Here is a 14,855-nt window from a genome sequence, read left to right on the forward strand (position 1 = left end):
ATAGTATAGCTCAATGGCTTAATGTTGCCAAGCACTTGTGAGGCTCTAGGATCAGTACTTAAGAACCAAACAAACGGTGCGGTGCTGCTCCCTGGAACGTGGGACACTTGAGCATCAGCAGAGCTGGCATCCGTCAGGGTCCCTTCTGCCCAGTCCTCTCTTGGCTTTCAGGGACGTCTCTCTCCCTTCCAGCCCCCAGGGAAGGCTGTACTCGTGGCCCACTTCACAGTGTTTACTTAAAGATTTGTTTTCCTGATGCTTAAAAAAGCCGGGCGTGCATCTGGGGTTTGTAATTCTAAGTCAGAGAAAGACAGTTGTTACGTATTGTTTAAAATTTGTTTAATAAGGAGGAATTTCTTTGAAAACATCAGGCCGAGCTTACGATGTAAATTTACAGATAGTAAATTTACATCGCAGTGACAGAAAGTATAACACAGTGCGCTAATTGATCTATGCTGCGAGGGACATCCGCTCAGCCCTAAAAGAGTGTCTGGTGTTCTTACATGCTCTTAACCCACGAGGGGAAACTCGATGCTTTTCTCTCGGGTAATTCTTCCTTTTATGGTGCTTTTTCTTTTTCCTTTCTGTCCATCTATGTTTGCTAATTTCACTATTAAAACTATGGAAGGATCTAGCATAAAAAGAGAAGGCAGGTAAGATGCTGGAACAAGGGCAGACACCAGGTGATTCTCGGCTGAAATCAAGTCCATATCTAAAACCCCTTCCAGCACTGGCTGTAAAGCCCCAGCCTATTCCTCAGGCTGGGCGGGGCTGAGCTCCAAAATGCTCCACTCCAGTCTCCCGGGCCACACGCTGTTGGTCAGGGCCAATGAGAAGTAAATCCCAGCCTTTCACTACATCCCTACAAAAGAACGGTTGAAACTTTTAGAGAATGGGCTCCTGCTCAGCACAGTGGTACCTGCCTGTAATCCTAACATTCAAAAGACCAAGGCAGGGAGATCGAGAAAAGCTATTCCATATTATACGGTGAGAATTTGTCTCAAAGAAGATGCACAACAAGGGCTGGAGAGACAACCCAGCGGTTAAGAGCGCTGGCTGTTCTTCCAGAGGTCAAGTTCAATTCCCAGCAACCACTTGGTGCCTCACAACCATCTGTAATGGGATCTGATGCCCTCTTCTGGTGTGTCTGAGGACAGCGACGGTGTACTCATATACATAAATAAATAAATGTTTAAAAGAAAAGAAGATGCACAATAAATAAACAACCACAGGTCTTTCTAGTGTCCCTGAGTTCACAGTGTCCATTTCCAGGGACATGAAGGTAGGGGAGAGGGGGTCCTTTCAGGTGTGTGGTATGGTTAGCTGTCAATGTCAGTCTGGCACAAGACAGAACCATCTGAAGAGTGCATCTCGACTGAGGAGTTACCTAGAGCAGATTGGGTTGGGGGGCATCTTCATTGTTAATTCAAGTGCAAAGTCCCACCCTGAACGAAGGCAGCAACACTTCAGGGCTGGAGTCTGAACTGTGAGAACTGTGAGGAACGCTGAGGGAGTCTGAACTGTGAGGAAAGCTGAGGGAGTCTGAACTGTGAGGAACGCTGAGGGAGCACCAGCAAGGATGCGCGCTTGTCTCTCTCTGCCTCGACGGTGGATGCAAGGCAGCTAGCTAATGTTCAGGTTCCTGCTTTGGCATCCTTCCCTTCAGTGATAGGCTCAAACCTGAAACTGTACAATGAGTGAACCTTTTCTAAGTTGCTTTCTGGGCACAGTTTCTGTCAACAGAAACAGAACTAGAAGATAGTCATGAACCAACCACCTACTCAGGAAAGCATTAACTGGAGGCCTGTGTGTACTCTATGAGGCAAGGAGGAGAGTGAAAACAGCCTGGGACTGACTACAGGAGGCAGAGCCAGCCAGCATATGACACAGTAGGGGACACAGGATGTGATGTGGTTTCCACTGGTGCCACCTCATACTCTGAGGACTCTGTAGGCTGGCTCTCTTTGGTCCGTAATGGCTAAAGTTATGATTTAAGTTTAAATCAGTAGGCTTAAGAGATGTCTAACCCGAAAATGCCTCTAACCCTTGTAAGCCCCACTTGCCCAAGGACAGTAACTTCCTGGATTGCTGGTGGCTGTTTATGTAAGACAACAAGACCAGTGTTTTCACTTCTGTAAACAAGCTTGGTTGCCCCAACTGCACAGGGTGTGCTTGACCTCACGTAGGTGGGAGATATGTAGTCAGGAAGAAGAAGGTCAGGATGTATGCTTGCCCCTGATTTGACAAAGGTCGGGGGTAGCCTTATGGGGTTTGCCTTTATAGGCCCCTATCTATTTTAATTCAGCACCAAACTTTGAGAATCTTGGGCATAGAGTTGGAACAGTGCCCATAGTTCTGGCCAGTCTTTAATAAAGCTTACTTCAAATTTGGCTCAAAAGTTGTGGTAGCGGTCCTACTCTCACCCAGTGGGATTAACACCACTTCTGCCTTCCTGCCCCAGGGAGCTGCTTGGTCACATGATAAAAAAGAAAGCCCCTGGGAGTAGACACTGTGCATCTGTGTTCCAACCAGACAAAGGGGCAAGCTGTGTAAGCATGAAATAGAATCAAGCTTCAAGATGGGGAGACTTGGGGTTCGTGGTCATTGTATCAGTAACCCAATCCAACCCTAATCCAATCCTCACAAAGTGAGTTCTCACAGCCATCCTGTAACATGAGTCACTTTCATTGCGGCTCAAGGAACTGGGCCCTGATGAAGGAAAGAAGCTGCGGTTGGTGGCTCGATGGGGAGAGCTATGCTATGTCTCACTCTAAATTCCAGGGGACTGAGCCTTAGATGACAGGGACTTGCCCAAAGTCTCACAGACCACAAGTTAAAGGTCAGACTTGCGTTCATGATGTCTTGCCATAACTGGTTATAGCCAGATTTTTTAAGACTAGGGTTTCTTATCTGTTTTCACCTTGAGACCTCTTTTGGCCTGAAAAGTCTGTACATGACTGAGGGTACGGAGATACGCAAAATAAATATGCAGATTAAATATAAATTTCATAAACTATAAAGAAATTTATTTTAAAATGACTCTTTGGTCCACCTACAGCTTTACCATTTACTGGAGACAAAAGTGGGTTTGCACAATAATGAGATGGGTGTGCTTTTTTTTTTTTTTTTATAAAGAATGAAGTTGGGCTGAATTCTGATACTACAGGACACAGAACATCATCGGTGTTTTTCAGAGAGCTGGTCAGCAGTTGGACTTTATATTCACCCATGTTGGCAACGCTGTATCACATAAATAAACAGCATAAGATGACAAAAGTGTTTTTAGGGCCATTTAAGGAATTGTTGGAAATACTGTCTAATCCCAAACCAAATTCACTTAACAACCCATCATTGAGAGGAGTCAGGGCTGGAACTCAAGGGGAAAAACCACAGCAAAACTCTGCTTTTTAGCTCATTGCTCATTCATAGGCTCGTGCTCCACTAGCTTTCTTTTAATTTTATTTTTAATTCTGTGTGCATGTGTGTGCATGTAGGTTTGCACACATGTGCATGCAGGTACTCCCCTGAGTCCAGAAGATGATGTTAGATTCCTTAGAGCCTGAGCTATAAACACCCAATCTGGTTTCTGAGGATTGAACCCTAGTCCTCTGCTAAAGCAGAATGTACTCTTAACCACTTCTACTGATTGCTAAACCATTCCTCCAGGCCCTTTCTTATAGAGCCCGGGACCACCTTCCCAGAAGATGATATGATACCACCTACAGTAGGCTGGTCCCTTCTGCATCAATTAAGACAATTAAGACAACCCCTTACTGACATGGCCATAGACCAACGTGACAAAGAGAATTACTCGACTGAGACCTTGTCTCCTTGATTCTAAGCTGTGTCAAGTCGCCAGCTAATGCTAACCAGGACAACGTCTAAGCAGGCAGGAGCTGCTTTGCGCTGAGAGGAGGGCTTGGATGCTAGGGGTCAACTTGCACAGGGGTGGAGACATAAGCAGACCATTTGACAATGGATCCAGACCTAGGTAGAGGAGTGTCAGTGGGGTACACTACAACCGTCAATGGAAACTGTGTGAGTGCCTGCGTCACTGCAGCCAGTACCTACGAGAAGCAACTCAGAGGAAGGAGGGTTATTTTAGGGTAGACTCCACAGTGGGAAGGAACAGAGCCTGGTGTGATGCTTGCTACATTTCCACAGATCACAAAGCAGAAACAGGACAGGAAACAAGTGGGCGGGACTAGAAGTCTCAAAACCCACTCACAATAATCCACTTCTTCCAGCAAGGCTTACCCTCCAAGTTTCCAAACAGCAGCTGCCAGGAAGAGTCCTTGCATAGGGGAACACCCATGCTGGCAGGCACTGGCACTCACTCACCAGAGACCTAGCGCAGGCTGACTGATAATAAATCCTCAGGAACATGCGCAGAATATAGTCTACGTTCGTGTGCACTGTATCACCACACAGAACGTAAGTTGATGCAATACCTATTTTAGTAGCAGGAGGTAATCAAAATAAGCTTATTTTTACATTCTTCGGCATCAGATATAACGGTCTTTGGCAATGCAGGCTTTCAGGAACGAGGACGCATCAGATATAACAGTCTGGGTTGCTTCTCCCGTTTCTATGATGACTGCAACTCAAGAGAGAAGGGGTTGTTCTGGCCCCCAGTGCGGCCCGTACAGCGGGAGTGGGAGGGAACTGGCTTTGCTGATCCTCAGTCAAGGAGCAGAGAGAGACAAGTACATGCTACCCAGCTCACCTCACCTGCTCTGTATAATCCAGAATCTCCTGCCCTGGGAGGCCTGCGCGGTCAAGCTGCTCTGCCCCACCAGTTAACGTAATAGATAATTCCCAACAGCCATGGCCGAGGGCTAGCCTTATCTAGATAATTCCCCACAACTGCCCAGAGGCCAGGTTCTTCGATGATTCTGGGTTCTGTCAAATTTACGAAGAGTACTAACCACCACCACGCCCTCACCCCTGCCACACTCACGCAAACATATGACTTTCTTAAAGGCCTGAGGATGGCTTAGTTTCCAGGCCACGGCAGAGAATAGCTTCAAGAAATATCGGCAGCCTAACGCATATACAAGTCATCAATTGACATCAAGATATGAACAATTAAGGAAGTGAGTCACTGACTTAGTGCTTCCTGAGACGAGTCCCTGGCCACAAGTGAGAAGTGCCAGCACGTCCCCTACTGGCCCTTGACACCCTCAGGAATGAAGAGCCAAGACACCATGCTTTGTGAATACAAAATTTTATCCCCCAGGCAATCCAGTCCACGTGTCGGTCAAGTCCCACGTCTCATTCAGACATCTGTCTCTTCGGTACTTAAAAGAATTAAACCATCCCAACCTGGAATTTAAATAACAGAAAAAAAAATAAATAAATAGATTGTTCTGAGTAGCCAGGCCAGCTATCCAATAACCTCATTACAAAAATGAATAAGAGGGGGCCTCATTAACGAGAAGAGTGTGTCCTTTAAGTTGTAGAGTTCTTTCTGACTAAACAAATGTCCTTTAATGAGGTTTCTCTGTAATTCGTTTTCACTGAATTCGTTATATAAGAACATCTGGAAAATTCTAAGAGCCCAACCATTCTTATCTCTGACATGTCAGTTGTTTGTTATCATAAGCTAACCGCAGCTTTTATTAAAGGTAACTGCAATAAAACTGGCTATTGGGAAACAGAATGTGGAGAGATTTAAGTCACAGAGGAAGAGATTCCATCTGACTAGGAACATTGTTATTAACAGCGCACGCAGGATAGAGACCAGAAACTGTCCTTAATTAGAATCTCTTCCGAGCAAGACCTATCCAAAGGGCGTCATGGCTTCTGCCACAGCCGGTTCATAAACTGCACAAGTCAGCATGCCCTGTGGTATTATGCTTGCATGCCCTATAGAATTTTTTTAAAGTTTACCAATAACTCCAAAAACTCTAGGTACGCACCCCCTCTCCACAAAAGACCCAGTGGTAAAAAAGAAAATCTAAACTTTCAAGTACCCATAAAAAGGAGAAAAGGGAAAAAGAAAAGAAAGGGGGAAGCCCAGCTGGAGGGCCACAGAAAGCAAAACCAAAACTAGGTACTGTCCCAGGCCCTGAATGTCAAAGAACTTAGATAAAAAACATCTGTAGGTAGCCAATCAGGTGCTGTGTCTCACCTCGGAGACATGTGTCTGGCCCACAAACCCTGCACAAATGCCAGGGTTCTTCCCAATAGGTGAATGACCTACAGAGACCTACAAATTTCTTCCCAGCTTCTTTGATGAGAGAGACAAGCCCAGGTCTGAACCACACCCAAGCCACTTACTTCCTGTCTTCAAACACCTGCTAGTAAACCTTTGGGAAGGGGGCCAAATAGCTGTGGAAACCCTGGGCTTCACCTTCCCTCTCCTCTGATGCAGTCATTGACCAGAGAGGCCGTCAAGGAGCAGCCCACGCCTGGTTGAGTGCCTTTGCTGTGAGCTGGTGGCTCCGAGCACCTGACATGCTGCTCTCTTCAGACACTCGAGAGACTGCAGAAAATAGGGACCTGGCTTCCAAGAGCAGCAAGGGTACAATTGCAGAATGGAAACCTCCAATGAGCACAGTCCAGGACGGGGCACAGATAACCCTCACTGTGTGATATTTTGAGTGAGTCCCTTCATTTGAATGTTGGTTCCTAGTGTGTGGCTGTTTGAGAAGGATTAGTGTGGCCTTGTTGGAGGATGTGTGTCACTGGGACAGGCTTATGGTTTCAAAGCATCCCGTTATTCCCAGTGTACTCTTTCTACTTCCTGTTTGTGGACCCACTTATAAGCTCTCGGCAACTGCTCCTTCCTACACCATGCCTGCCTGCCTGTCGACATGTTTCCTGCCATGATGACGATGGACTCTAACCTTCTGGCGCTGTGCCCCAAATGAACTCTTCTGTCTGAAAGTTTTCTTGGCCATAGTGTTTTGTCACATTACAACAATAGACAAGTCAAACAGTCTGCTAGCTGTTTCTGGAGTAGATGGAGACAATCACCACTTGAGTCATATTATGAGACAGGTAATGTATATGAAGTCCTGCTGCAGACCCCAGCTTCCACAGCCAGTCAATACATGGCAGGGTCTGCTTTTCTGACAGGGAGGCTGCCCTCTGTCAAATAATGTCAGCCTTTTCTAGATTAGTCGTGAGCACTATACTCTGACATATTTCCTTTCCTTTTATTTATACAACACTGTCTCTGAATGTGAAGGGTTCTCCCACTGAAGGAGGCCATGGAGAGCCTTCTCAAAGTGAGACCCCTATAGTGAAGAAGCAAGGGGTTTCCATACAAGGTGTTCCCACATCTCATATCCAATTGGAAATACTCTTCCATACTCTCAGATCATCTCACCTGTCATATGCCCCCATAACGCCCATCAGGACCACCTCCGAGTGAGCAATCTACTCTGACAATAACCACACTCCCTCATTCCCGCAGTTTATCAGCTAAGCCCCAGATTGCTGCATTTCTGTCTCATCACTGACCCCCAGCAGCCAGAGGCCATTGGGACTTTTCAGAGGTCACCAGTGGCCCTTTAGAACACGAACTGGTGCCTGCTCAGACTGCCCTTGTCCCCTCCACAACAGCTTCAGTGGCAGCAGGTCCCAACTGCCCCAATGGCCCCCCAGCTCCCGCAGTACTGGACTCAGGGGAATGCAAGAACTGTATCCTGGGTCACTATGCAGACAGGAAGAAACAGCACCTCTGTTCCCTGGAGGAAATGCAGGTTTGTGAAAATTATTGACTGAACAAGATAAAATAGTCTGTGGGTCACAGAAAACCTTTCCGTGGTGGCAGGCACCGGTAACATTCTTGGTCACGTTAAGATTTGAATGTCTTTTGAGCAGAACAGGAAACGGAGGGATTTCTTATCTTAACTGCCATAAATGTGTGGCACCTCAGAGTAGAAAGAAGAGATTGCCCGGATCCTTTTTCAACTTTTCTTTTATGTGCATGGTGTTTTCCCTGCATCTGTGTGCAGCTGAGGCATGGCCCAGTTCCCTCAGAGGTCAGAAGAGGGCACTGGATCCTCTGGAACTGGAGTTACAGGCAGTTGTAAGCCACCATCTTGGTACTGGGAACAGAGCCTGGTCCTCTGCCAGAGGTTCTCTTGATGGCTGAGCCATCTCTCCATCCTGCTTTATCTGGATTCTGGAGCAGCAGCAAGTCTTACTGTCCAAAGTTAATTGTTTAAACTTCCATTTCCTCTTATCAGTGTGTGTAAGACTGGGAGGGAGGGGGAGGACGGAGAACATGCAGAAAACAGATGGGAAAATAAATATTTATCAACAAAAGCTTGGCAAACCTTGATCAGAGTTTCTCCCTTGCACTGTGTTTTCCTGATTTCCCCGAACCCCAAGATATTTATAGCTAGAGAAGACAAACCTTTTTGTTTATAACTTCTTCACCAAGCCAGGGCAGCATATGTGGGGAATTCCAACACTCCCCCACCGCCCCGTAACACAACATTAAGAAATGTTTTTGGCACAAGAAATTTCTGCCAGAGAAGGGAGGAGGTTGATTGTGTGACCACCTGCCTGTGTTCCTCCCATGAGACACAGAGGAATCACCCCAGGAGTCTCCTCCTGAGGGTGGGGGATACTGAAGCTAAGGGCGGGCAAGCTTCTCTCCCAGACAAAGAGGAGAGACTCGGAGCTGAGACGATGAGGACCACACCTTGGCCAGACTACTTAGTTCTGTGGGTCTCTTGCTTTCTATTTAGACTGTATCCTCCTGTCAGGACTCCAAAGGTGGATTTGAGGGAGCTGTGTCTCTGGATCTTTGTCTTTCTTCCCTGTGTAGTTATGTTAAATAAATCTCCTTTTTTCTGGTTTTCATTATTAATTTGGCTTTTCCAGCTGGTGTATTGAGGACAGGTTGCCAAACTTGGTTCACTGGGGCACAAGCTGTGACCCTAGGTCCCGAAACAGTTTGTCCCGTCCTTGGACTTCCAGGCAGAATAAACAGCACCTGTATCAAAGGCGGCCACACACTGGCGCAGGCCCAACAGACTCGGGAGACACAGTCTGTTTATCAGACAGTACATTGTCTTAACCAGGATGTGGTCGCCTTTGTAACAAGAGTATGCAAATGAGTTTCCCAGAGATCCAACACCGCCTCCAACTCAGTCCTTCCGGAGACACAGGCTAATGGAAGCTGTCCTGAGAACTGAAGACTGAAGGACTGGAAGAGGAAATATCCAGAATTAACCAGATTAGTCCTGCAGATACTACATCTCCAAACCACACACACCCCCCAAAGAAAACCATTTTAAAATTAGAGAGCATTTTTTTATTATTCAGTTAAAAATAAAATCTGATTCCAGTTTGTATATTCCCAACAAAGGGGAGGAAAAAGAGACTTTAAAATGATCCCTTTTCTGTCCGGAGAATTGCAACAACAAGGGCTTCATCAAGCCACTGTCAAGAGTGCCTTCTCAAGCTGTTTGTCTCCTCCTTAAAAAGGTGCTCTGATGGTACCCATAGCGCTGGATGCTGGGAGAATTCTGTGAGATAGATAACGACTTTAGTATAGTGACCAGAACACCAGAACACTGGACTCTAGCCAGATGATTTTACATTATGGACATATTATCATAATAGAAGCACAAAAGATTCGAACAGGAGATAGAAACTGGACTGGCAGGAGGGGCAGGGACCCCAAAGCAGCAGTTCCCACCCTGTCTTTGTTTCTCTGGCCAGAATGGCAGAGGAAGGTCTGATTTCCTTCCTCCTCCTCCTCCCCCTCCTCCCCTCCCTCCTTCTCTTCCTCATCCCTTCTCCCCCTTCTCCTCTTTCTCCTTTTCCTCCCTCTCCTTCTCCTACTCCTCCACCTCCCTCCTCCCCTTCCTCCCCTCTCTTCCTCCTCCTCCTGCTCCCTCTTCCCCTTCCTCCTCCTCTTCCTACTCCTCCTCCTCTTCCACCTTCAGGCAGTTCCTTGGGAGGAGAAAAGAACTTCTGGTGGATAGACTAAGAACTGATCTCTAGGCTTTCGTGGTAAAAATAGATTATTCCCCAATTTCACCTCATCTCCTGAATGATTTCAGGGTCACCTCCTCAGGGGGTAAACAACACAACAGCAGTGGCTGGATGTTACAGGGAGACCAGATTCTACTCCTCAAGAAGATGAAAAATCTGTTGTGGGTGAAGAATCAGCATTCTGGGTGGGTTAACCAATGACCTGGCTAAGAGACCCCTAGGAAGGTGGGCTCACCTTAAACTATGCTAGATGAGTGGAATAATCAGCCCTTTAATGAGATGATATGCTTTTTCTTCCCAGAATTCCCTAGTGCAGTCCTTACAAGTCTCTATGGGTCTGCCCACCTTTCTGGCTGTTGGTATTCTGTCTAAGCTCCACCCCCAGAGCTACCTGGGACAGCCAGGTATGCTCTGTCCCACAGTTGCCTGGCAATAGCCAGCTGCGCTTGACACTATAAAAGGGGCTGCTTGCCCCCTCCTCTTTCTCTTACTCCCCTCCCCTCTTACTCCCTCTTACTCTTTGTTCTTCTCTGCTCTTGCTCCCTTTCCCATCCCCTGCCACTTGCCCATAGTTGGTCTTTCCTCTCTTCTTCTCTTGCTCTCTCATTAAACCACTCCACGTGGAACCATGTTGTCTGGGTGTGTTCTGTCCAGGCACGGGCCGAGATTCAAACCCTAACACTGACTCTGAAAGGTACATCTTTTTCTTTTTCTTTTTTCTGTCATTCTTTCAGATGCTCACCAGAACCTAAATGTGCTTTTCCCAATTCTTTGGACTTTCTTACTTTTTCTTTAAAGTTCCTCCCTACTACATAGCTGCAAGTTACCTGACCTCCATGCTGTCTTAACATAAATGACGTTATTTCCTGCTGGTAAAATGAGCCAATTCAAGCCAGATTAGATTATACTGAACACTCACGAGTTCACTGGCCCCAGCCCAGGGAAGTTGCCATGGGGGAGGCGGGAGGAGGGGGGAGAAGATAGAGAAGAAAAAGAGTGCCCATTAGAGAGAGAAGGAGAGAAAGTTGGGAGACCAAAATGTCTGAATTATATACAGAAAAGCCTCTGGGGAAAGGACAGCCCACCCCCGGGCTGGAAAGTTCAGAGTTGGGAGCAGAGTATGCCAAATAGAGACTAAGGGATGCTGGGGGAACCTGGAGGCCAGGTCTGCTTTGATATGTAAAATAGGCACCTTAGTCCTTTGTCCCATGGTTTGAGACCTATCCCCAAACAGGAAGGCTTTTTTCCTTCTTCTCCAATTCTCCTCCTATGAGATGCAAGATTTACAGCTTGCCTGCTATGAGGTCTTAAAAATTCTGTTATAAATTAAATTATCCTTCAAGCTTTCATTTGAGCCCATTCTTGGATTATTTTACTAATGAGACTAAAAACCCCAAGAGGGTGTTACACAGAACCCACCAGAAATGACCACTCAGACAGTTTATATCTAATGGAAAGTCTTTATTCCAGCCTGCTGGGACTACACACTCAGGTATTCGAGACCCACAGGGTAGCATCAAGTGTTTAGGGTAAGAAGTCTTTAAAGGCAAAAACTACATGCTAATATCTCACTAGGCAGCTGCTCGGGGGATGGGGGGGGGGAGGCAGGAGTTGAGGATAATGAAAGCAAGCAGTTTAACAGAAGCTAAGATAAGCAGTTGGCTTGAGGGGCGTTTGGCACAAGCTAAGTTAGCTGGGGTATCTTGACCTTGGGTAATTATCCATGGTAATCAATGTGAAACATGGTCATCCCTGAAAGTTTTAGACTGGCTTCAAGTGAAACAGAAGAGAGCTCCCAGAAAGAGAAGGCAGGACCTGTGTTAGATTATAAGCTAGTGGCATAGAAGGTGACTCAATCAATAACCTATGAAATGGGAGAAACATGTTAGGAGAAAGTAGACTACGGTAACCACAGTCATGACCATGCTCCCGATAGGATGGTAACAGTTGATTGTTTCTCTGACTCAGTAGAGCGGGGAGAGGTCACGTACTGCCTCAGCCCACAGTACACTCAAAAATGACCAGTCCTGGGGGTGGAGAGATAACTCAGTGTTTAACTTGCTTGGCTTGGCCGCTCTTCCAGAAGACCTGAGCTCAATTCCCAGAACCCACTTTATCTCCAGATCCAGGCAATCCAGTGCCCTCTTCTGGCAGATGGGGACACCTTCACACATATAGTGCACATTCACCATACACACACACACACACACACACACACACACACACACACACACATTCACACATTCACACACTCATTCTCTCTCTCTCTCTCTCTCTCTCTCTCTGTCACACACACACACACACACACACACACACACACAAATTAAAATAAATATTAAAATAACAATCCCAATCTCCATCCAGCACCCACCACAAGACCCATAAAAGACCACTGGGCAGGCAGAACCCTGGTATTCCTCCTTGGGAATCCCTATTTTCTTTATCAGACCTACACTCACTCTGCTCACTTTTATCTGTATGTCATTTTTCTCCTTGTGTGTGAGATAAAGGACTCAGTGATCACTTTGGTGATCTGCTTTGGTGATCACTAATTTTTTAATCCTCAGCTTTTCTGAGTTAAATTCACCAGGATCAGCCTGGGTGGAAGAGTATGATGGGATGGCAGCCAGTACTTGGTCTACGCAGTTAGTCTTGATTACTGATGTATTTTCATGTTGTGTGCCACAGTGGCCTGGTGGACCTGGGATAATCTTGGCCACAGGGATTGCACACTTTCACACGATCCCAAGTTCTGGCACAACATGCCCAAATATTTCAAAGTGAGTTTTCCAAGTCAACAGACCATTGGGTTCACTTTTCAGTCTCCCACAAACCACCTTTAAATAGTCTTTCTCATAATTACTGTAAAAAGTAAGTGAACCCAGCAACAAAATCATTTCAGAGGGAAAAATGCATCTCTGCAGACTTTCTTGTTTCTTTGGCTTGGTTTGGTTCTGAGTCAGGTTCCGATGTAGCCCAGGCTTGCCTTGATGTAACCAAGAATGACTTTGAACATCTGATCCTCCTGCCTCCACCTCCCAAGTGCCAGGATTGCAGGCACGTGCCACCATACCAGGTTACATAGTCTTAGAGATTGAACCCAGGTGTGGAAGTTTAAGAATGACTTCCATAGAGCGTTGGTTCCCCCAGACAGAAGAGATGGCTTTCTTCAGCACCCAGCCTCCATACATGAACCCAGTCATCCCCTTTACTGGAATAATCCAAGGAGGGTTGCAGGCGGACTTTAGATCACCCTCCAGGAGACCGTCCACCCTTTTCCAAATAGGATTGCGGTGAACTTTCAGACCAGCTTCAGTGGAAATGACATTGCCTTCCACTTCAATCCCCGGTTTGAGGAAGGAGGGTATGTGGTTTGCAATACGAAGCAGAAAGGAAAGTGGGGGCCTGAGGAGAGGAAGATGCAGATGCCCTTCCAAAAGGGGATGCCCTTTGAGCTTTGCTTCCTGGTACAGAGGTCAGATTTCAAGGTGATGGTGAACAAGAACTTCTTTGTACAGTACTCACACCGTGTGCCCTACCACCTCATGGACACCATTTCGGTCTTGGGCTGCTTGCACCTGTCCTTCATCACCTTCCAGAATTCCACTGCAGCCCCTGTCCAGCCTGTCTTCTCCACAATGCAATTTTCTCAGCTGGTCTAGTTCCCACAGACGCCCAAGAGGCACAAACAGCAAACTCAGGGCTTTCAGCCTGCCCACCAGGCACCCGTGGCTCAAACTATCATCCACACAGTTCACAGCACCCCTGGACAGATGTTCTCTACTCCTGGAATCCCTCCTATGGCATACCCGACCCCAGCCTATACTATACCTTTCTTCACCAGCATCCCAAATGGGCTTTACCCATCCAAGTCCATCATATCAGGCATGGTATTGCCAGATGCTAAGAGGTTCCATATTAACCTTCGCTGGTTACTTTTCTTTCCCCCTGAATCCCCATTTCAATGAGAAGGCTGTGGTCTGAAACATTCAAATCAACAACTCCTGGGGGCCCAAAGAGTGAAGTCTGACTGGAAGAATGCCCTTCATTCGTGGCCAGAGCTTCTCAGTGTGGATCTTATGTGAAGTTACTGCTTTAAGGTGGCCATGGATGGTCAACATATTTGTGAATACTGCCACCGCCTGAAGAACTTGCCAGCTATCAACACTCTAGAAGTGGCCGGTGTTATCCAGCCGACACACGTGCAGACCTAGGAAGGTCTCTGGAGCACCCTGTCTGAGTCTTGTCATCTCCTCCCTGTCTCAGCCCTGCCTCCCCAAATCCTGTCACCAAAAGAGAACCTCATTGTCAGGAGTTCCAGGAAGGTGACATTCCCAATTCACACCCTCCACAAAGGGGGAGTCCTTGGCTATGGGACATATGGCTGCAAGTGCAGTGTCAGCCATTGCTCCCAAGCTAGTTATCTTCTGAGGGAAGTGACCTCCCAGGGTTTGCCCCTTTCTCTGGCCCTTTCCCTTCACCCCTCCAGGAGGGCCACCTTGATGTCATCCCACTGGCCTCCAACTGACCCAGAACGTCCACATTAACTTTCCCCCAATCTTGCCCAATGCCCATAAAATAAGTAACAACACTTGTCTACACACACACAAAAAAAGAATGACTTCCATAGGCTCATACATTTGAATGTTTAGTCATCAGAGAATGACACTAGTTGGGAAAAATGAGATGTGTGGCCTTGTTGGAGAAAGTATGTCACTGATAGTGAGCTTTGGGCTTTCAAACACACAAGTCAAGTCCAGTGTCACTTTTTTTTTTTTTTTTTTTTTTTTTTTTTTTGCCTGTGGATTTCTCCAACACCATGTCTGCCTGCCATCCACCATGTTTCTCACCATGATAATGGGCCAACCCTCTAAAGCTGTAAGCAAGCTCCA

General features: G+C 46.7%; 1 pseudogene; it reads left to right on the forward strand.

Annotated features, from left to right (window-relative positions):
• Nucleotides 1–13,074: 13,074 nt before the first annotated feature.
• Nucleotides 13,075–14,177, forward strand: LOC116895515 (annotated as a pseudogene).
• Nucleotides 14,178–14,855: the final 678 nt, after the last annotated feature.

This window comes from Rattus rattus, chromosome 3 (assembly GCF_011064425.1).
Source record: "Rattus rattus isolate New Zealand chromosome 3, Rrattus_CSIRO_v1, whole genome shotgun sequence".
Taxonomy (NCBI): Eukaryota; Metazoa; Chordata; class Mammalia; order Rodentia; family Muridae; genus Rattus; species Rattus rattus.